This window comes from Lissotriton vulgaris, chromosome 4_1, assembly GCF_964263255.1.
Source record: "Lissotriton vulgaris chromosome 4_1, aLisVul1.2, whole genome shotgun sequence".
Lineage (NCBI taxonomy): Eukaryota > Metazoa > Chordata > Amphibia > Caudata > Salamandridae > Lissotriton > Lissotriton vulgaris.
In genome coordinates this window covers 538540615-538563092 of record NC_141691.1, presented here as the reverse complement: position 1 = coordinate 538563092, position 22478 = coordinate 538540615, and the positions used below count along the sequence as shown (strand labels likewise).

Here is a 22478-nt window from a genome sequence, read left to right as displayed (position 1 = left end):
ATAGAAAAGTTATGTAATTCTGTTTGTCTTTGACTGTAGAAAATAAAAAATGTGAAATGTCCACATTGCTGCAGCAATTTGCTCCCCTGTCACATGGGAGGTTCCATGGTGTAATGGTTAGCACTTTGGACTTTGAATCCAAGGATCCGAGTTCAAATCTCAGTGGGACCACTTTCATGACTTATGACCAAATCTTTTTCTGTCAAGTGTATTCATAAATATCATAAATCTAACACGGGTAGAGTGAAACATTAATTTATTGATTGTATTTTTAAAGTCTATTTGATGTGAGCAAATGATAGAACTTTTAGAAAACATGGAAATAAAATGGCTCAAAATAATGAGACATTTTGTGAGCTGACTCTGTTTTCTCAACTCATCACAAGAAGCTGATGCAAGATATTACTTGTTTAAATCTTACTGTTATTGATAAGGGGAACAAGGAACTTTTTAAATTGGAAAGCCTTCATTAAAAGAAAACTTGAGGAATCAAATTGTGTATTTTGGGGACAGAAGAGATGAACTTTTAAATAACAATCTTGAAATTAAGACACACAGATATTTACACTCTGTTTTTCTAAAGTAGATCCATAACCACAAAGTAGAATCTTTCGAAAGACATGTCAAATGTATTAATCTGAATTCCTCTTTCAAAGAAATTCACAATTAAATGCAATGTGTAAGTTAAGAATGTTGTCAGATAAGAAATCAGCAAAATTAACTATCTTATTACTGATCATAAAGATGAGAAAGGAAAAGAACCTCTTGCTTAAATTGTGGATGGGAAAGAACAGTTTTTAGTTTTCAGCTTCAGTACTTATGTTTATGAATAATTCATTTCTTTATATTGTATTATCGCTATCTAGATGGATATAGCCATCTGTACATAGATACATACTTATACGTTGATAAGTTTCAGTATAAAACTTTGACGTTATGTTTTTCCAAGTCCAAATTCTAAGAAATTAGTGAAATATTAAATCTCATAATTCAAGCAGGTCCCACCGAGATTTGAACTCGGATCGCTGGATTCAGAGTCCAGAGTGCTAACCATTACACCATGGAACCCTGCCATACATGAGGGATTTTTCCATTGAGACAAAAGAGAGCGCATCAGTGCAGGGGCTTTTCTTACATTGATGAAAAGAAAACTCAGTTGAATGCTCATAGTGTAAAGAGCTACAATGTGATTTGATTCTTTTCAGCTACATTCTCCATAACAGTGTTAAATGTGCAAACGTTTATCAGGACATGCAATTTACAAAATAATGATCATATTTGACTGAAGAATATTAAAACATTCTACATTTCCAAACTACTACATCCATTTCTCTGTCTCTCACATGGGTGGCTCCAAAGAGCAACGGTTGGCACTTTGGACTTTGCATGCAAAGGTACCAGTCCAATTCTTTGAGGTACTATTTTACTAATCTCGACCTTTTACATTTCTGTCATCTTTTGTTATTGATAGCTCCAATCCAATACCAGTACGTTGAAAGAGACAAATGTTGACTCCTTTCAAAATGTCCAACAGCTTGAACAAGTTACAGAAATACGAACTTCATAATACTTTTACATCAGATTCCTACACAAAATAGTGCGACATTACAAAATCCTATCCTGTTTTTCTCAAATGCATTTCAGAGGGCTGATTCCCAGCATTCCTTTTTGAAGATTTCCACACTATTGATAAGGCGAATATAGCACATTCTGAAAGAGATGTGTTCTTAAATCAAACCTAGAGAACCACAATGACGGTATCATTCAGATAGTACAAATGTTTTTTGTATATTAGTATGGAAATTGTGAAATAAAACATTTCTCATGCTGATTTTCAACAGTCGATCTGCAATCATGAAATATAAGCTTTTGCTTGGAGGCCTCAAAGGTACTGATCTAATTTTCTTTTTTAGAATTATTCACAGATCGTATGATATGCTTTGTACAAATCAACTATGTTGTTAGATCAAAATTGATTAAAAAGTGACTATCTCAATTTCAGGACATATAGAAGAGGAAGGAGAAGAAGCTCATGTTTCAAATGCGGAGAGGCAACAACTGTTCATTATTTTCACCTCTATTAATTATACGTATTTTTATAATGTATATATTTATATTTTCCGATAAAAATACATAGACATATAGCGATATATAGGGAGATACATACATATAAGTTGATACGTACAAGTTTATAAGTAAATGAGATGTTTTTCCAATTAATACTTCTAAGAACTGAATGGAAAAAAAATCGTAAAGTTTAGATAAGTCCCACTGAGCTTTGTACTTAGATCCCTGTTTTCAGAGTCCAGATTGACAAGCATAACACCATCAACCCACCTGTACCAGGTTGAGCTTTCCATTTTGGCAGAAGAGATTGCATTCACGGGGGAATCTTATCTTTTATTGCAAAATCGTATCTCACATAAAAAGTACTGTTCAACAGAGTCATAGCGTTACTTGAGTCCTTTGTGCAACATCCTTCCCTAACATAGTTCAATAGGCAAAAGTTGAACAGAATAGAAAAGTTATGTAATTCTGTTTGTCTTTGACTGTAGAAAATAAAAAATTTGAAATGTCCACATTGCTGCAGCAATTTGCTCCCCTGTCACATGGGAGGTTCCATGGTGTAATGGTTAGCACTTTGGACTTTGAATCCAAGGATCCGAGTTCAAATCTCGGTGGGACCACTTTCATGACTTATGACCAAATCTTTTTCTGTCAAGTGTATTCATAAATATCATAAATCTAACACGGGTAGAGTGAAACATTAATTTATTGATTGTATTTTTAAAGTCTATTTGATGTGAGCAAATGATAGAACTTTTAGAAAACCTGGAAATACAATGGCTCAAAATAATGAGACATTTTGTGAGCTGACTCTGTTTTCTCAACTCATCACAAGAGGCTGATGCAAGATATTACTTGTTTAAATCTTACTGTTATTGATAAGGGGAACAAGGAACTTTTTTAATTGGAAAGCCTTCATTAAAAGAAAACTTGAGGAATCAAATTGTGTATTTTGGGGACAGAAGAGATGAACTTTTAAATAACAATCTTGAAATTAAGACACACAGATATTTACACTCTGTTTTTCTAAAGTAGATCCATAACCACAAAGTAGAATCTTTCGAAAGACATGTCAAATGTATTAATCTGAATTCCTCTTTCAAAGAAATTCACAATTAAATGCACTGTGTAAGTTAAGAATGTTGTCAGATAAGAAATCAGCAAAATTAACTATCTTATTACTGATCATAAAGATGAGAAAGGAAAAGAACCTCTTGCTTAAATTGTGGATGGGAAAGAACAGTTTTTAGTTTTCAGCTTCAGTACTTATGTTTATGAATTTTTCATTTCTTTATATTGTATTATCGCTATCTAGATGGATATAGCCATCTGTACATAGATACATACTTATACGTTGATAAGTTACAGTATAAAACTTTGACGTTATGTTTTTCCAAGTCCAAATTCTAAGAAATTAGTGAAATATTAAATCTCATAATTCAAGCAGGTCCCACCGAGATTTGAACTCGGATCGCTGGATTCAGAGTCCAGAGTGCTAACCATTACACCATGGAACCCTGCCATACATGAGGGATTTTTCCATTGAGACAAAAGAGAGCGCATCAGTGCAGGGGCTTTTCTTACATTGATGAAAAGATAACTCAGTTGAATGCTCATAGTGTAAAGAGCTACAATGTGATTTGATTCTTTTCAGCTACATTCTCCATAACAGTGTTAAATGTGCAAACGTTTATCAGGACATGCAATTTACAAAATAATGATCATATTTGACTGAAGAATATTAAAACATTCTACATTTCCAAACTACTACATCCATTTCTCTGTCTCTCACATGGGTGGCTCCAAAGAGCAACGGTTGGCACTTTGGACTTTGCATGCAAAGGTACCAGTCCAATTCTTTGAGGTACTATTTTACTAATCTCAACCTTTTATATTTCTGTCATCTTTTGTTATTGATAGCTCCAATCCAATACCAGTAGGTTGAACGAGACAAATGTTGACTCCTTTCAAAATGTCCAACAGCTTGAACAAGTTACAGAAATACGAACTTTATAATACTTTTACATCAGATTCCTACACAAAATAGTGCGACATTACAAAATCCTATCCTGTTTTTCTCAAATGCATTTCAGAGGGCTGATTCCCAGCATTCCTTTTTGAAGATTTCTACACTATTGATAAGGCGAATATAGCACATTTTGAAAGAGATGTGTTCTTAAATCAAACCTAGAGAACCACAATGACGGTATCATTCAGATAGTACAAATGTTTTTTGTATATTAGTATGGAAATTGTGAAATAAAACATTTCTCATGCTGATTTTCAACAGTCGATCTGCAATCATGAAATATAAGCTTTTGCTTGGAGGCCTCAAAGGTACTGATCTAATTTTCTTTTTTTAGAATTATTCACAGATCGTATGATATGCTTTGTACAAATCAACTATGCTGTTAGGTCAAAATTGATTAAAAAGTGACTATCTCAATTTCAGGACATATAGAAGAGGAAGGAGAAGAAGCTCATGTTTCAAATGCGGAGAGGCAACAACTGTTCTTTATTTTCACCTCTATTAATTATACATATTTTTATAATGTATATATTTATATTTTCCGATAAAAATACATAGACATATAGCGATATATAGGGAGATACATACATATAAGTTGATACGTACAAGTTTATAAGTAAATGAGATGTTTTTCCAATTAATACTTCTAAGAACTGAATGGAAAAAAAACCGTAAAGTTTAGATAAGTCCCACTGAGCTTTGTACTTAGATCCCTGTTTTCAGAGTCCAGATTGACAAGCATAACACCATCAACCCACCTGTACCAGGTTGAGCTTTCCATTTTGGCAGAAGAGATTGCATTCACGGGGGAATCTTATCTTTTATTGCAAAATCTTATCTCACATAAAAAGTACTGTTCAACAGAGTCATAGCGTTACTTGAGTCCTTTGTGCAACATCCTTCCCTAACATAGTTCAATAGGCAAAAGTTGAACAGAATAGAAAAGTTATGTAATTCTGTTTGTCTTTGACTGTAGAAAATAAAAAATGTGAAATGTCCACATTGCTGCAGCAATTTGCTCCCCTGTCACATGGGAGGTTCCATGGTGTAATGGTTAGCACTTTGGACTTTGAATCCAAGGATCCAAGTTCAAATCTCGGTGGGACCACTTTCATGACTTATGACCAAATCTTTTTCTGTCAAGTGTATTCATAAATATCATAAATCTAACACGGGTAGAGTGAAACATTAATTTATTGATTGTATTTTTAAAGTCTATTTGATGTGAGCAAATGATAGAACTTTTAGAAAACATGGAAATAAAATGGCTCAAAATAATGAGACATTTTGTGAGCTGACTCTGTTTTCTCAACTCATCACAAGAAGCTGATGCAAGATATTACTTGTTTAAATCTTACTGTTATTGATAAGGGGAACAAGGAACTTTTTAAATTGGAAAGCCTTCATTAAAAGAAAACTTGAGGAATCAAATTGTGTATTTTGGGGACAGAAGAGATGAACTTTTAAATAACAATCTTGAAATTAAGACACACAGATATTTACACTCTGTTTTTCTAAAGTAGATCCATAACCACAAAGTAGAATCTTTCGAAAGACATGTCAAATGTATTAATCTGAATTCCTCTTTCAAAGAAATTCACAATTAAATGCAATGTGTAAGTTAAGAATGTTGTCAGATAAGAAATCAGCAAAATTAACTATCTTATTACTGATCATAAAGATGAGAAAGGAAAAGAACCTCTTGCTTAAATTGTGGATGGGAAAGAACAGTTTTTAGTTTTCAGCTTCAGTACTTATGTTTATGAATAATTCATTTCTTTATATTGTATTATCGCTATCTAGATGGATATAGCCATCTGTACATAGATACATACTTATACGTTGATAAGTTTCAGTATAAAACTTTGACGTTATGTTTTTCCAAGTCCAAATTCTAAGAAATTAGTGAAATATTAAATCTCATAATTCAAGCAGGTCCCACCGAGATTTGAACTCGGATCGCTGGATTCAGAGTCCAGAGTGCTAACCATTACACCATGGAACCCTGCCATACATGAGGGATTTTTCCATTGAGACAAAAGAGAGCGCATCAGTGCAGGGGCTTTTCTTACATTGATGAAAAGATAACTCAGTTGAATGCTCATAGTGTAAAGAGCTACAATGTGATTTGATTCTTTTCAGCTACATTCTCCATAACAGTGTTAAATGTGCAAACGTTTATCAGGACATGCAATTTACAACATAATGATCATATTTGACTGAAGAATATTAAAACATTCTACATTTCCAAACTACTACATCCATTTCTCTGTCTCTCACATGGGTGGCTCCAAAGAGCAACGGTTGGCACTTTGGACTTTGCATGCAAAGGTACCAGTCCAATTCTTTGAGGTACTATTTTACTAATCTCGACCTTTTACATTTCTGTCATCTTTTGTTATTGATAGCTCCAATCCAATACCAGTACGTTGAAAGAGACAAATGTTGACTCCTTTCAAAATGTCCAACAGCTTGAACAAGTTACAGAAATACGAACTTCATAATACTTTTACATCAGATTCCTACACAAAATAGTGCGACATTACAAAATCCTATCCTGTTTTTCTCAAATGCATTTCAGAGGGCTGATTCCCAGCATTCCTTTTTGAAGATTTCCACACTATTGATAAGGCGAATATAGCACATTCTGAAAGAGATGTGTTCTTAAATCAAACCTAGAGAACCACAATGACGGTATCATTCAGATAGTACAAATGTTTTTTGTATATTAGTATGGAAATTGTGAAATAAAACATTTCTCATGCTGATTTTCAACAGTCGATCTGCAATCATGAAATATAAGCTTTTGCTTGGAGGCCTCAAAGGTACTGATCTAATTTTCTTTTTTAGAATTATTCACAGATCGTATGATATGCTTTGTACAAATCAACTATGTTGTTAGATCAAAATTGATTAAAAAGTGACTATCTCAATTTCAGGACATATAGAAGAGGAAGGAGAAGAAGCTCATGTTTCAAATGCGGAGAGGCAACAACTGTTCATTATTTTCACCTCTATTAATTATACGTATTTTTATAATGTATATATTTATATTTTCCGATAAAAATACATAGACATATAGCGATATATAGGGAGATACATACATATAAGTTGATACGTACAAGTTTATAAGTAAATGAGATGTTTTTCCAATTAATACTTCTAAGAACTGAATGGAAAAAAAATCGTAAAGTTTAGATAAGTCCCACTGAGCTTTGTACTTAGATCCCTGTTTTCAGAGTCCAGATTGACAAGCATAACACCATCAACCCACCTGTACCAGGTTGAGCTTTCCATTTTGGCAGAAGAGATTGCATTCACGGGGGAATCTTATCTTTTATTGCAAAATCGTATCTCACATAAAAAGTACTGTTCAACAGAGTCATAGCGTTACTTGAGTCCTTTGTGCAACATCCTTCCCTAACATAGTTCAATAGGCAAAAGTTGAACAGAATAGAAAAGTTATGTAATTCTGTTTGTCTTTGACTGTAGAAAATAAAAAATTTGAAATGTCCACATTGCTGCAGCAATTTGCTCCCCTGTCACATGGGAGGTTCCATGGTGTAATGGTTAGCACTTTGGACTTTGGATCCGAGTTCAAATCTCGGTGGGACCACTTTCATGACTTATGACCAAATCTTTTTCTGTCAAGTGTATTCATAAATATCATAAATCTAACACGGGTAGAGTGAAACATTAATTTATTGATTGTATTTTTAAAGTCTATTTGATGTGAGCAAATGATAGAACTTTTAGAAAACCTGGAAATACAATGGCTCAAAATAATGAGACATTTTGTGAGCTGACTCTGTTTTCTCAACTCATCACAAGAGGCTGATGCAAGATATTACTTGTTTAAATCTTACTGTTATTGATAAGGGGAACAAGGAACTTTTTTAATTGGAAAGCCTTCATTAAAAGAAAACTTGAGGAATCAAATTGTGTATTTTGGGGACAGAAGAGATGAACTTTTAAATAACAATCTTGAAATTAAGACACACAGATATTTACACTCTGTTTTTCTAAAGTAGATCCATAACCACAAAGTAGAATCTTTCGAAAGACATGTCAAATGTATTAATCTGAATTCCTCTTTCAAAGAAATTCACAATTAAATGCACTGTGTAAGTTAAGAATGTTGTCAGATAAGAAATCAGCAAAATTAACTATCTTATTACTGATCATAAAGATGAGAAAGGAAAAGAAACTCTTGCTTAAATTGTGGATGGGAAAGAACAGTTTTTAGTTTTCAGCTTCAGTACTTATGTTTATGAATTTTTCATTTCTTTATATTGTATTATCGCTATCTAGATGGATATAGCCATCTGTACATAGATACATACTTATACGTTGATAAGTTACAGTATAAAACTTTGACGTTATGTTTTTCCAAGTCCAAATTCTAAGAAATTAGTGAAATATTAAATCTCATAATTCAAGCAGGTCCCACCGAGATTTGAACTCGGATCGCTGGATTCAGAGTTCAGAGTGCTAACCATTACACCATGGAACCCTGCCATACATGAGGGATTTTTCCATTGAGACAAAAGAGAGCGCATCAGTGCAGGGGCTTTTCTTACATTGATGAAAAGATAACTCAGTTGAATGCTCATAGTGTAAAGAGCTACAATGTGATTTGATTCTTTTCAGCTACATTCTCCATAACAGTGTTAAATGTGCAAACGTTTATCAGGACATGCAATTTACAAAATAATGATCATATTTGACTGAAGAATATTAAAACATTCTACATTTCCAAACTACTACATCCATTTCTCTGTCTCTCACATGGGTGGCTCCAAAGAGCAACGGTTGGCACTTTGGACTTTGCATGCAAAGGTACCAGTCCAATTCTTTGAGGTACTATTTTACTAATCTCAACCTTTTATATTTCTGTCATCTTTTGTTATTGATAGCTCCAATCCAATACCAGTAGGTTGAACGAGACAAATGTTGACTCCTTTCAAAATGTCCAACAGCTTGAACAAGTTACAGAAATACGAACTTTATAATACTTTTACATCAGATTCCTACACAAAATAGTGCGACATTACAAAATCCTATCCTGTTTTTCTCAAATGCATTTCAGAGGGCTGATTCCCAGCATTCCTTTTTGAAGATTTCTACACTATTGATAAGGCGAATATAGCACATTTTGAAAGAGATGTGTTCTTAAATCAAACCTAGAGAACCACAATGACGGTATCATTCAGATAGTACAAATGTTTTTTGTATATTAGTATGGAAATTGTGAAATAAAACATTTCTCATGCTGATTTTCAACAGTCGATCTGCAATCATGAAATATAAGCTTTTGCTTGGAGGCCTCAAAGGTACTGATCTAATTTTCTTTTTTTAGAATTATTCACAGATCGTATGATATGCTTTGTACAAATCAACTATGCTGTTAGGTCAAAATTGATTAAAAAGTGACTATCTCAATTTCAGGACATATAGAAGAGGAAGGAGAAGAAGCTCATGTTTCAAATGCGGAGAGGCAACAACTGTTCTTTATTTTCACCTCTATTAATTATACATATTTTTATAATGTATATATTTATATTTTCCGATAAAAATACATAGACATATAGCGATATATAGGGAGATACATACATATAAGTTGATACGTACAAGTTTATAAGTAAATGAGATGTTTTTCCAATTAATACTTCTAAGAACTGAATGGAAAAAAAACCGTAAAGTTTAGATAAGTCCCACTGAGCTTTGTACTTAGATCCCTGTTTTCAGAGTCCAGATTGACAAGCATAACACCATCAACCCACCTGTACCAGGTTGAGCTTTCCATTTTGGCAGAAGAGATTGCATTCACGGGGGAATCTTATCTTTTATTGCAAAATCTTATCTCACATAAAAAGTACTGTTCAACAGAGTCATAGCGTTACTTGAGTCCTTTGTGCAGCATCCTTCCCTAACATAGTTCAATAGGCAAAAGTTGAACAGAATAGAAAAGTTATGTAATTCTGTTTGTCTTTGACTGTAGAAAATAAAAAATGTGAAATGTCCACATTGCTGCAGCAATTTGCTCCCCTGTCACATGGGAGGTTCCATGGTGTAATGGTTAGCACTTTGGACTTTGAATCCAAGGATCCGAGTTCAAATCTCGGTGGGACCACTTTCATGACTTATGACCAAATCTTTTTCTGTCAAGTGTATTCATAAATATCATAAATCTAACACGGGTAGAGTGAAACATTAATTTATTGATTGTATTTTTAAAGTCTATTTGATGTGAGCAAATGATAGAACTTTTAGAAAACATGGAAATAAAATGGCTCAAAATAATGAGACATTTTGTGAGCTGACTCTGTTTTCTCAACTCATCACAAGAAGCTGATGCAAGATATTACTTGTTTAAATCTTACTGTTATTGATAAGGGGAACAAGGAACTTTTTAAATTGGAAAGCCTTCATTAAAAGAAAACTTGAGGAATCAAATTGTGTATTTTGGGGACAGAAGAGATGAACTTTTAAATAACAATCTTGAAATTAAGACACACAGATATTTACACTCTGTTTTTCTAAAGTAGATCCATAACCACAAAGTAGAATCTTTCGAAAGACATGTCAAATGTATTAATCTGAATTCCTCTTTCAAAGAAATTCACAATTAAATGCAATGTGTAAGTTAAGAATGTTGTCAGATAAGAAATCAGCAAAATTAACTATCTTATTACTGATCATAAAGATGAGAAAGGAAAAGAACCTCTTGCTTAAATTGTGGATGGGAAAGAACAGTTTTTAGTTTTCAGCTTCAGTACTTATGTTTATGAATAATTCATTTCTTTATATTGTATTATCGCTATCTAGATGGATATAGCCATCTGTACATAGATACATACTTATACGTTGATAAGTTTCAGTATAAAACTTTGACGTTATGTTTTTCCAAGTCCAAATTCTAAGAAATTAGTGAAATATTAAATCTCATAATTCAAGCAGGTCCCACCGAGATTTGAACTCGGATCGCTGGATTCAGAGTCCAGAGTGCTAACCATTACACCATGGAACCCTGCCATACATGAGGGATTTTTCCATTGAGACAAAAGAGAGCGCATCAGTGCAGGGGCTTTTCTTACATTGATGAAAAGATAACTCAGTTGAATGCTCATAGTGTAAAGAGCTACAATGTGATTTGATTCTTTTCAGCTACATTCTCCATAACAGTGTTAAATGTGCAAACGTTTATCAGGACATGCAATTTACAACATAATGATCATATTTGACTGAAGAATATTAAAACATTCTACATTTCCAAACTACTACATCCATTTCTCTGTCTCTCACATGGGTGGCTCCAAAGAGCAACGGTTGGCACTTTGGACTTTGCATGCAAAGGTACCAGTCCAATTCTTTGAGGTACTATTTTACTAATCTCGACCTTTTACATTTCTGTCATCTTTTGTTATTGATAGCTCCAATCCAATACCAGTACGTTGAAAGAGACAAATGTTGACTCCTTTCAAAATGTCCAACAGCTTGAACAAGTTACAGAAATACGAACTTCATAATACTTTTACATCAGATTCCTACACAAAATAGTGCGACATTACAAAATCCTATCCTGTTTTTCTCAAATGCATTTCAGAGGGCTGATTCCCAGCATTCCTTTTTGAAGATTTCCACACTATTGATAAGGCGAATATAGCACATTCTGAAAGAGATGTGTTCTTAAATCAAACCTAGAGAACCACAATGACGGTATCATTCAGATAGTACAAATGTTTTTTGTATATTAGTATGGAAATTGTGAAATAAAACATTTCTCATGCTGATTTTCAACAGTCGATCTGCAATCATGAAATATAAGCTTTTGCTTGGAGGCCTCAAAGGTACTGATCTAATTTTCTTTTTTAGAATTATTCACAGATCGTATGATATGCTTTGTACAAATCAACTATGTTGTTAGATCAAAATTGATTAAAAAGTGACTATCTCAATTTCAGGACATATAGAAGAGGAAGGAGAAGAAGCTCATGTTTCAAATGCGGAGAGGCAACAACTGTTCATTATTTTCACCTCTATTAATTATACGTATTTTTATAATGTATATATTTATATTTTCCGATAAAAATACATAGACATATAGCGATATATAGGGAGATACATACATATAAGTTGATACGTACAAGTTTATAAGTAAATGAGATGTTTTTCCAATTAATACTTCTAAGAACTGAATGGAAAAAAAATCGTAAAGTTTAGATAAGTCCCACTGAGCTTTGTACTTAGATCCCTGTTTTCAGAGTCCAGATTGACAAGCATAACACCATCAACCCACCTGTACCAGGTTGAGCTTTCCATTTTGGCAGAAGAGATTGCATTCACGGGGGAATCTTATCTTTTATTGCAAAATCGTATCTCACATAAAAAGTACTGTTCAACAGAGTCATAGCGTTACTTGAGTCCTTTGTGCAACATCCTTCCCTAACATAGTTCAATAGGCAAAAGTTGAACAGAATAGAAAAGTTATGTAATTCTGTTTGTCTTTGACTGTAGAAAATAAAAAATTTGAAATGTCCACATTGCTGCAGCAATTTGCTCCCCTGTCACATGGGAGGTTCCATGGTGTAATGGTTAGCACTTTGGACTTTGAATCCAAGGATCCGAGTTCAAATCTCGGTGGGACCACTTTCATGACTTATGACCAAATCTTTTTCTGTCAAGTGTATTCATAAATATCATAAATCTAACACGGGTAGAGTGAAACATTAATTTATTGATTGTATTTTTAAAGTCTATTTGATGTGAGCAAATGATAGAACTTTTAGAAAACATGGAAATAAAATGGCTCAAAATAATGAGACATTTTGTGAGCTGACTCTGTTTTCTACTGTTATTGATAAGGGGAACAAGGAACTTTTTTAATTGGAAAGCCTTCATTAAAAGAAAACTTGAGGAATCAAATTGTGTATTTTGGGGACAGAAGAGATGAACTTTTAAATAACAATCTTGAAATTAAGACACACAGATATTTACACTCTGTTTTTCTAAAGTAGATCCATAACCACAAAGTAGAATCTTTCGAAAGACATGTCAAATGTATTAATCTGAATTCCTCTTTCAAAGAAATTCACAATTAAATGCACTGTGTAAGTTAAGAATGTTGTCAGATAAGAAATCAGCAAAATTAACTATCTTATTACTGATCATAAAGATGAGAAAGGAAAAGAACCTCTTGCTTAAATTGTGGATGGGAAAGAACAGTTTTTAGTTTTCAGCTTCAGTACTTATGTTTATGAATTTTTCATTTCTTTATATTGTATTATCGCTATCTAGATGGATATAGCCATCTGTACATAGATACATACTTATACGTTGATAAGTTACAGTATAAAACTTTGACGTTATGTTTTTCCAAGTCCAAAATCAAAGAAATTAGTGAAATATTAAATCTCATAATTCAAGCAGGTCCCACCGAGATTTGAACTCGGATCGCTGGATTCAGAGTCCAGAGTGCTAACCATTACACCATGGAACCCTGCCATACATGAGGGATTTTTCCATTGAGACAAAAGAGAGCGCATCAGTGCAGGGGCTTTTCTTACATTGATGAAAAGATAACTCAGTTGAATGCTCATAGTGTAAAGAGCTACAATGTGATTTGATTCTTTTCAGCTACATTCTCCATAACAGTGTTAAATGTGCAAACGTTTATCAGGACATGCAATTTACAAAATAATGATCATATTTGACTGAAGAATATTAAAACATTCTACATTTCCAAACTACTACATCCATTTCTCTGTCTCTAACATGGGTGGCTCCAAAGAGCAACGGTTGGCACTTTGGACTTTGCATGCAAAGGTACCAGTCCAATTCTTTGAGGTACTATTTTACTAATCTCAACCTTTTACATTTCTGTCATCTTTTGTTATTGATAGCTCCAATCCAATACCAGTAGGTTGAACGAGACAAATGTTGACTCCTTTCAAAATGTCCAACAGCTTGAACAAGTTACAGAAATACGAACTTTATAATACTTTTACATCAGATTCCTACACAAAATAGTGCGACATTACAAAATCCTATCCTGTTTTTCTCAAATGCATTTCAGAGGGCTGATTCCCAGCATTCCTTTTTGAAGATTTCTACACTATTGATAAGGCGAATATAGCACATTTTGAAAGAGATGTGTTCTTAAATCAAACCTAGAGAACCACAATGACGGTATCATTCAGATAGTACAAATGTTTTTTGTATATTAGTATGGAAATTGTGAAATAAAACATTTCTCATGCTGATTTTCAACAGTCGATCTGCAATCATGAAATATAAGCTTTTGCTTGGAGGCCTCAAAGGTACTGATCTAATTTTCTTTTTTTAGAATTATTCACAGATCGTATGATATGCTTTGTACAAATCAACTATGCTGTTAGGTCAAAATTGATTAAAAAGTGACTATCTCAATTTCAGGACATATAGAAGAGGAAGGAGAAGAAGCTCATGTTTCAAATGCGGAGAGGCAACAACTGTTCATTATTTTCACCTCTATTAATTATACGTATTTTTATAATGTATATATTTATATTTTCCGATAAAAATACATAGACATATAGCGATATATAGGGAGATACATACATATAAGTTGATACGTACAAGTTTATAAGTAAATGAGATGTTTTTCCAATTAATACTTCTAAGAACTGAATGGAAAAAAAATCGTAAAGTTTAGATAAGTCCCACTGAGCTTTGTACTTAGATCCCTGTTTTCAGAGTCCAGATTGACAAGCATAACACCATCAACCCACCTGTACCAGGTTGAGCTTTCCATTTTGGCAGAAGAGATTGCATTCACGGGGGAATCTTATCTTTTATTGCAAAATCGTATCTCACATAAAAAGTACTGTTCAACAGAGTCATAGCGTTACTTGAGTCCTTTGTGCAACATCCTTCCCTAACATAGTTCAATAGGCAAAAGTTGAACAGAATAGAAAAGTTATGTAATTCTGTTTGTCTTTGACTGTAGAAAATAAAAAATTTGAAATGTCCACATTGCTGCAGCAATTTGCTCCCCTGTTACATGGGAGGTTCCATGGTGTAATGGTTAGCACTTTGGACTTTGAATCCAAGGATCCGAGATCAAATCTCGGTGGGACCACTTTCATGACTTATGACCAAATCTTTTTCTGTCAAGTGTATTCATAAATATCATAAATCTAACACGGGTAGAGTGAAACATTAATTTATTGATTGTATTTTTAAAGTCTATTTGATGTGAGCAAATGATAGAACTTTTAGAAAACATGGAAATAAAATGGCTCAAAATAATGAGACATTTTGTGAGCTGACTCTGTTTTCTCAACTCATCACAAGAAGCTGATGCAAGATATTACTTGTTTAAATCTTACTGTTATTGATAAGGGGAACAAGGAGCTTTTTAAATTGGAAAGCCTTCATTAAAAGAAAACTTGAGCAATCAAATTGTGTATTTTGGGGACAGAAGAGATGAACTTTTAAATAACAATCTTGAAATTAAGACACACAGATATTTACACTCTGTTTTTCTAAAGTAGATCCATAACCACAAAGTAGAATCTTTCGAAAGACATGTCAAATGTATTAATCTGAATTCCTCTTTCAAAGAAATTCACAATTAAATGCAATGTGTAAGTTAAGAATGTTGTCAGATAAGAAATCAGCAAAATTAACTATCTTATTACTGATCATAAAGATGAGAAAGGAAAAGAACCTCTTGCTTAAATTGTGGATGGGAAAGAACAGTTTTTAGTTTTCAGCTTCAGTACTTATGTTTATGAATAATTCATTTCTTTATATTGTATTATCGCTATCTAGATGGATATAGCCATCTGTACATAGATACATACTTATACGTTGATAAGTTTCAGTATAAAACTTTGACGTTATGTTTTTCCAAGTCCAAATTCTAAGAAATTAGTGAAATATTAAATCTCATAATTCAAGCAGGTCCCACCGAGATTTGAACTCGGATCGCTGGATTCAGAGTCCAGAGTGCTAACCATTACACCATGGAACCCTGCCATACATGAGGGATTTTTCCATTGAGACAAAAGAGAGCGCATCAGTGCAGGGGCTTTTCTTACATTGATGAAAAGATAACTCAGTTGAATGCTCATAGTGTAAAGAGCTACAATGTGATTTGATTCTTTTCAGCTACATTCTCCATAACAGTGTTAAATGTGCAAACGTTTATCAGGACATGCAATTTACAAAATAATGATCATATTTGACTGAAGAATATTAAAACATTCTACATTTCCAAACTACTACATCCATTTCTCTGTCTCTCACATGGGTGGCTCCAAAGAGCAACGGTTGGCACTTTGGACTTTGCATGCAAAGGTACCAGTCCAATTCTTTGAGGTACTATTTTACTAATCTCGACCTTTTACATTTCCGTCATCTTTTGTTATTGATAGCTCCAATCCAATACCAGTACGTTGAAAGAGACAAATGTTGACTCCTTTCAAAATGTCCAACAGCTTGAACAAGTTACAGAAATACGAACTTCATAATACTTTTACATCAGATTCCTACACAAAATAGTGCGACATTACAAAATCCTATCCTGTTTTTCTCAAATGCATTTCAGAGGGCTGATTCCCAGCATTCCTTTTTGAAGATTTCCACACTATTGATAAGGCGAATATAGCACATTCTGAAAGAGATGTGTTCTTAAATCAAACCTAGAGAACCACAATGACGGTATCATTCAGATAGTACAAATGTTTTTTGTATATTAGTATGGAAATTGTGAAATAAAACATTTCTCATGCTGATTTTCAACAGTCGATCTGCAATCATGAAATATAAGCTTTTGCTTGGAGGCCTCAAAGGTACTGATCTAATTTTCTTTTTTAGAATTATTCACAGATCGTATGATATGCTTTGTACAAATCAACTATGTTGTTAGATCAAAATTGATTAAAAAGTGACTATCTCAATTTCAGGACATATAGAAGAGGAAGGAGAAGAAGCTCATGTTTCAAATGCGGAGAGGCAACAACTGTTCATTATTTTCACCTCTATTAATTATACGTATTTTTATAATGTATATATTTATATTTTCCGATAAAAATACATAGACATATAGCGATATATAGGGAGATACATACATATAAGTTGATACGTACAAGTTTATAAGTAAATGAGATGTTTTTCCAATTAATACTTCTAAGAACTGAATGGAAAAAAAATCGTAAAGTTTAGATAAGTCCCACTGAGCTTTGTACTTAGATCCCTGTTTTCAGAGTCCAGATTGACAAGCATAACACCATCAACCCACCTGTACCAGGTTGAGCTTTCCATTTTGGCAGAAGAGATTGCATTCACGGGGGAATCTTATCTTTTATTGCAAAATCGTATCTCACATAAAAAGTACTGTTCAACAGAGTCATAGCGTTACTTGAGTCCTTTGTGCAACATCCTTCCCTAACATAGTTCAATAGGCAAAAGTTGAACAGAATAGAAAAGTTATGTAATTCTGTTTGTCTTTGACTGTAGAAAATAAAAAATGTGAAATGTCCACATTGCTGCAGCAATTTGCTCCCCTGTCACATGGGAGGTTCCATGGTGTAATGGTTAGCACTTTGGACTTTGAATCCAAGGATCCGAGTTCAAATCTCGGTGGGACCACTTTCATGACTTATGACCAAATCTTTTTCTGTCAAGTGTATTCATAAATATCATAAATCTAACACGGGTAGAGTGAAACATTAATTTATTGATTGTATTTTTAAAGTCTATTTGATGTGAGCAAATGATAGAACTTTTAGAAAACATGGAAATAAAATGGCTCAAAATAATGAGACATTTTGTGAGCTGACTCTGTTTTCTCAACTCATCACAAGAAGCTGATGCAAGATATTACTTGTTTAAATCTTACTGTTATTGATAAGGGGAACAAGGAACTTTTTAAATTGGAAAGCCTTCATTAAAAGAAAACTTGAGGAATCAAATTGTGTATTTTGGGGACAGAAGAGATGAACTTTTAAATAACAATCTTGAAATTAAGACACACAGATATTTACACTCTGTTTTTCTAAAGTAGATCCATAACCACAAAGTAGAATCTTTCGAAAGACATGTCAAATGTATTAATCTGAATTCCTCTTTCAAAGAAATTCACAATTAAATGCAATGTGTAAGTTAAGAATGTTGTCAGATAAGAAATCAGCAAAATTAACTATCTTATTACTGATCATAAAGATGAGAAAGGAAAAGAACCTCTTGCTTAAATTGTGGATGGGAAAGAACAGTTTTTAGTTTTCAGCTTCAGTACTTATGTTTATGAATAATTCATTTCTTTATATTGTATTATCGCTATCTAGATGGATATAGCCATCTGTACATAGATACATACTTATACGTTGATAAGTTTCAGTATAAAACTTTGACGTTATGTTTTTCCAAGTCCAAATTCTAAGAAATTAGTGAAATATTAAATCTCATAATTCAAGCAGGTCCCACCGAGATTTGAACTCGGATCGCTGGATTCAGAGTCCAGAGTGCTAACCATTACACCATGGAACCCTGCCATACATGAGGGATTTTTCCATTGAGACAAAAGAGAGCGCATCAGTGCAGGGGCTTTTCTTACATTGATGAAAAGATAACTCAGTTGAATGCTCATAGTGTAAAGAGCTACAATGTGATTTGATTCTTTTCAGCTACATTCTCCATAACAGTGTTAAATGTGCAAACGTTTATCAGGACATGCAATTTACAACATAATGATCATATTTGACTGAAGAATATTAAAACATTCTACATTTCCAAACTACTACATCCATTTCTCTGTCTCTCACATGGGTGGCTCCAAAGAGCAACGGTTGGCACTTTGGACTTTGCATGCAAAGGTACCAGTCCAATTCTTTGAGGTACTATTTTACTAATCTCGACCTTTTACATTTCTGTCATCTTTTGTTATTGATAGCTCCAATCCAATACCAGTACGTTGAAAGAGACAAATGTTGACTCCTTTCAAAATGTCCAACAGCTTGAACAAGTTACAGAAATACGAACTTCATAATACTTTTACATCAGATTCCTACACAAAATAGTGCGACATTTCAAAATCCTATCCTGTTTTTCTCAAATGCATTTCAGAGGGCTGATTCCCAGCATTCCTTTTTGAAGATTTCCACACTATTGATAAGGCGAATATAGCACATTCTGAAAGAGATGTGTTCTTAAATCAAACCTAGAGAACCACAATGACGGTATCATTCAGATAGTACAAATGTTTTTTGTATATTAGTATGGAAATTGTGAAATAAAACATTTCTCATGCTGATTTTCAACAGTCGATCTGCAATCATGAAATATAAGCTTTTGCTTGGAGGCCTCAAAGGTACTGATCTAATTTTCTTTTTTAGAATTATTCACAGATCGTATGATATGCTTTGTACAAATCAACTATGTTGTTAGATCAAAATTGATTAAAAAGTGACTATCTCAATTTCAGGACATATAGAAGAGGAAGGAGAAGAAGCTCATGTTTCAAATGCGGAGAGGCAACAACTGTTCATTATTTTCACCTCTATTAATTATACGTATTTTTATAATGTATATATTTATATTTTCCGATAAAAATACATAGACATATAGCGATATATAGGGAGATACATACATATAAGTTGATACGTACAAGTTTATAAGTAAATGAGATGTTTTTCCAATTAATACTTCTAAGAACTGAATGGAAAAAAAATCGTAAAGTTTAGATAAGTCCCACTGAGCTTTGTACTTAGATCCCTGTTTTCAGAGTCCAGATTGACAAGCATAACACCATCAACCCACCTGTACCAGGTTGAGCTTTCCATTTTGGCAGAAGAGATTGCATTCACGGGGGAATCTTATCTTTTATTGCAAAATCGTATCTCACATAAAAAGTACTGTTCAACAGAGTCATAGCGTTACTTGAGTCCTTTGTGCAACATCCTTCCCTAACATAGTTCAATAGGCAAAAGTTGAACAGAATAGAAAAGTTATGTAATTCTGTTTGTCTTTGACTGTAGAAAATAAAAAATGTGAAATGTCCACATTGCTGCAGCAATTTGCTCCCCTGTCACATGGGAGGTTCCATGGTGTAATGGTTAGCACTTTGGACTTTGAATCCAAGGATCCGAGTTCAAATCTCGGTGGGACCACTTTCATGACTTATGACCAAATCTTTTTCTGTCAAGTGTATTCATAAATATCATAAATCTAACACGGGTAGAGTGAAACATTAATTTATTGATTGTATTTTTAAAGTCTATTTGATGTGAGCAAATGATAGAACTTTTAGAAAACATGGAAATAAAATGGCTCAAAATAATGAGACATTTTGTGAGCTGACTCTGTTTTCTCAACTCATCACAAGAAGCTGATGCAAGATATTACTTGTTTAAATCTTACTGTTATTGATAAGGGGAACAAGGAACTTTTTAAATTGGAAAGCCTTCATTAAAAGAAAACTTGAGGAATCAAATTGTGTATTTTGGGGACAGAAGAGATGAACTTTTAAATAACAATCTTGAAATTAAGACACACAGATATTTACACTCTGTTTTTCTAAAGTAGATCCATAACCACAAAGTAGAATCTTTCGAAAGACATGTCAAATGTATTAATCTGAATTCCTCTTTCAAAGAAATTCACAATTAAATGCAATGTGTAAGTTAAGAATGTTGTCAGATAAGAAATCAGCAAAATTAACTATCTTATTACTGATCATAAAGATGAGAAAGGAAAAGAACCTCTTGCTTAAATTGTGGATGGGAAAGAACAGTTTTTAGTTTTCAGCTTCAGTACTTATGTTTATGAATAATTCATTTCTTTATATTGTATTATCGCTATCTAGATGGATATAGCCATCTGTACATAGATACATACTTATACGTTGATAAGTTTCAGTATAAAACTTTGACGTTATGTTTTTCCAAGTCCAAATTCTAAGAAATTAGTGAAATATTAAATCTCATAATTCAAGCAGGTCCCACCGAGATTTGAACTCGGATCGCTGGATTCAGAGTCCAGAGTGCTAACCATTACACCATGGAACCCTGCCATACATGAGGGATTTTTCCATTGAGACAAAAGAGAGCGCATCAGTGCAGGGGCTTTTCTTACATTGATGAAAAGATAACTCAGTTGAATGCTCATAGTGTAAAGAGCTACAATGTGATTTGATTCTTTTCAGCTACATTCTCCATAACAGTGTTAAATGTGCAAACGTTTATCAGGACATGCAATTTACAACATAATGATCATATTTGACTGAAGAATATTAAAACATTCTACATTTCCAAACTACTACATCCATTTCTCTGTCTCTCACATGGGTGGCTCCAAAGAGCAACGGTTGGCACTTTGGACTTTGCATGCAAAGGTACCAGTCCAATTCTTTGAGGTACTATTTTACTAATCTCGACCTTTTACATTTCTGTCATCTTTTGTTATTGATAGCTCCAATCCAATACCAGTACGTTGAAAGAGACAAATGTTGACTCCTTTCAAAATGTCCAACAGCTTGAACAAGTTACAGAAATACGAACTTCATAATACTTTTACATCAGATTCCTACACAAAATAGTGCGACATTACAAAATCCTATCCTGTTTTTCTCAAATGCATTTCAGAGGGCTGATTCCCAGCATTCCTTTTTGAAGATTTCCACACTATTGATAAGGCGAATATAGCACATTCTGAAAGAGATGTGTTCTTAAATCAAACCTAGAGAACCACAATGACGGTATCATTCAGATAGTACAAATGTTTTTTGTATATTAGTATGGAAATTGTGAAATAAAACATTTCTCATGCTGATTTTCAACAGTCGATCTGCAATCATGAAATATAAGCTTTTGCTTGGAGGCCTCAAAGGTACTGATCTAATTTTCTTTTTTAGAATTATTCACAGATCGTATGATATGCTTTGTACAAATCAACTATGTTGTTAGATCAAAATTGATTAAAAAGTGACTATCTCAATTTCAGGACATATAGAAGAGGAAGGAGAAGAAGCTCATGTTTCAAATGCGGAGAGGCAACAACTGTTCATTATTTTCACCTCTATTAATTATACGTATTTTTATAATGTATATATTTATATTTTCCGATAAAAATACATAGACATATAGCGATATATAGGGAGATACATACATATAAGTTGATACGTACAAGTTTATAAGTAAATGAGATGTTTTTCCAATTAATACTTCTAAGAACTGAATGGAAAAAAAATCGTAAAGTTTAGATAAGTCCCACTGAGCTTTGTACTTAGATCCCTGTTTTCAGAGTCCAGATTGACAAGCATAACACCATCAACCCACCTGTACCAGGTTGAGCTTTCCATTTTGGCAGAAGAGATTGCATTCACGGGGGAATCTTATCTTTT

The 22478-nt window shown here is 33.4% G+C and overlaps 16 non-coding genes across 16 annotated transcripts; 8 read left to right on the top strand and 8 right to left on the bottom strand.

Moving 5' to 3' along the window:
- Positions 1-99: 99 nt before the first annotated feature.
- TRNAQ-UUG (transfer RNA glutamine (anticodon UUG)) lies at positions 100-171 on the top strand. Its single transcript has one exon. It is a non-coding gene; the product is annotated as a tRNA-Gln (tRNA).
- Positions 172-996: 825 nt separating this feature from the next.
- On the bottom strand, positions 997-1068 carry TRNAQ-CUG (transfer RNA glutamine (anticodon CUG)). Its single transcript has one exon. It is a non-coding gene; the product is annotated as a tRNA-Gln (tRNA).
- A 1547-nt stretch (positions 1069-2615) lies between these two features.
- On the top strand, positions 2616-2687 carry TRNAQ-UUG (transfer RNA glutamine (anticodon UUG)). The gene has a single exon. It is a non-coding gene; the product is annotated as a tRNA-Gln (tRNA).
- Positions 2688-3512: 825 nt separating this feature from the next.
- Positions 3513-3584, bottom strand: TRNAQ-CUG (transfer RNA glutamine (anticodon CUG)). The gene has a single exon. It is a non-coding gene; the product is annotated as a tRNA-Gln (tRNA).
- Positions 3585-5132: 1548 nt separating this feature from the next.
- TRNAQ-UUG (transfer RNA glutamine (anticodon UUG)) lies at positions 5133-5204 on the top strand. The gene has a single exon. It is a non-coding gene; the product is annotated as a tRNA-Gln (tRNA).
- An 825-nt stretch (positions 5205-6029) lies between these two features.
- TRNAQ-CUG (transfer RNA glutamine (anticodon CUG)) lies at positions 6030-6101 on the bottom strand. The gene has a single exon. It is a non-coding gene; the product is annotated as a tRNA-Gln (tRNA).
- A 4056-nt stretch (positions 6102-10157) lies between these two features.
- Positions 10158-10229, top strand: TRNAQ-UUG (transfer RNA glutamine (anticodon UUG)). The gene has a single exon. It is a non-coding gene; the product is annotated as a tRNA-Gln (tRNA).
- Positions 10230-11054: 825 nt separating this feature from the next.
- On the bottom strand, positions 11055-11126 carry TRNAQ-CUG (transfer RNA glutamine (anticodon CUG)). The gene has a single exon. It is a non-coding gene; the product is annotated as a tRNA-Gln (tRNA).
- A 1547-nt stretch (positions 11127-12673) lies between these two features.
- TRNAQ-UUG (transfer RNA glutamine (anticodon UUG)) lies at positions 12674-12745 on the top strand. Its single transcript has one exon. It is a non-coding gene; the product is annotated as a tRNA-Gln (tRNA).
- A 778-nt stretch (positions 12746-13523) lies between these two features.
- On the bottom strand, positions 13524-13595 carry TRNAQ-CUG (transfer RNA glutamine (anticodon CUG)). The gene has a single exon. It is a non-coding gene; the product is annotated as a tRNA-Gln (tRNA).
- Positions 13596-15143: 1548 nt separating this feature from the next.
- On the top strand, positions 15144-15215 carry TRNAQ-UUG (transfer RNA glutamine (anticodon UUG)). The gene has a single exon. It is a non-coding gene; the product is annotated as a tRNA-Gln (tRNA).
- An 825-nt stretch (positions 15216-16040) lies between these two features.
- Positions 16041-16112, bottom strand: TRNAQ-CUG (transfer RNA glutamine (anticodon CUG)). Its single transcript has one exon. It is a non-coding gene; the product is annotated as a tRNA-Gln (tRNA).
- A 1547-nt stretch (positions 16113-17659) lies between these two features.
- TRNAQ-UUG (transfer RNA glutamine (anticodon UUG)) lies at positions 17660-17731 on the top strand. Its single transcript has one exon. It is a non-coding gene; the product is annotated as a tRNA-Gln (tRNA).
- Positions 17732-18556: 825 nt separating this feature from the next.
- TRNAQ-CUG (transfer RNA glutamine (anticodon CUG)) lies at positions 18557-18628 on the bottom strand. Its single transcript has one exon. It is a non-coding gene; the product is annotated as a tRNA-Gln (tRNA).
- A 1547-nt stretch (positions 18629-20175) lies between these two features.
- Positions 20176-20247, top strand: TRNAQ-UUG (transfer RNA glutamine (anticodon UUG)). The gene has a single exon. It is a non-coding gene; the product is annotated as a tRNA-Gln (tRNA).
- Positions 20248-21072: 825 nt separating this feature from the next.
- On the bottom strand, positions 21073-21144 carry TRNAQ-CUG (transfer RNA glutamine (anticodon CUG)). The gene has a single exon. It is a non-coding gene; the product is annotated as a tRNA-Gln (tRNA).
- Positions 21145-22478: the final 1334 nt, after the last annotated feature.